A 594-nucleotide genomic window follows, 5' to 3' on the forward strand; every position below is an offset into this window, starting at 1 on the left:
ACCATACGCCTGTATGGGAAAATTCCCATACATGTATATGTGAATTGCTGCAGATACATTTATAGGAAATCTACTATATAAATTTTTTACAGTGGCACACTTTGATGAACATTTTCTCAAATTATTCAATCGCAAGAACGTGAACTGTCTTAATTGACCCTAAAGGACAGTCGATGTGACGAGCAACAGTATCCACAGCCTCGGGGCACAACTGACAATCTGACTTGTCTGTTGCTGAGTGCCTGCTGCGAATGATACATTGGTCACGCCAAGTGAACCGGTGAGGCGACCCATGGGGACCATCACAAAGACTTCCAAGCGCCGCGTGCAGCGACAAGGGTGCGCGGCGCACCAGGTCAGCGAGCACGGAGCCCAGCTCTCTAATCTTTGCTTCAGAGCTGCACTCACAGTTTTCGACCGGCTCATGTGTGGACAAAGGGCAAGAGACTCAAAGGCGATGTATCAAAGGGACCGTTTACATATTACGTCCCGCAAATTGAACACTAGAACCGCGGCAGGGGTCATTTTGACCCTTTTCGAGTTTCGATTTTTAATTTCTGTATTTAATTTTTTTCTCGTCGGGTTGAATATTTT

The sequence above is a fragment of the Frankliniella occidentalis genome, unplaced genomic scaffold (assembly GCF_000697945.3).
Source record: "Frankliniella occidentalis isolate FOCC.00 unplaced genomic scaffold, Focc_3.1 Scaffold366, whole genome shotgun sequence".
Taxonomy (NCBI): Eukaryota; Metazoa; Arthropoda; class Insecta; order Thysanoptera; family Thripidae; genus Frankliniella; species Frankliniella occidentalis.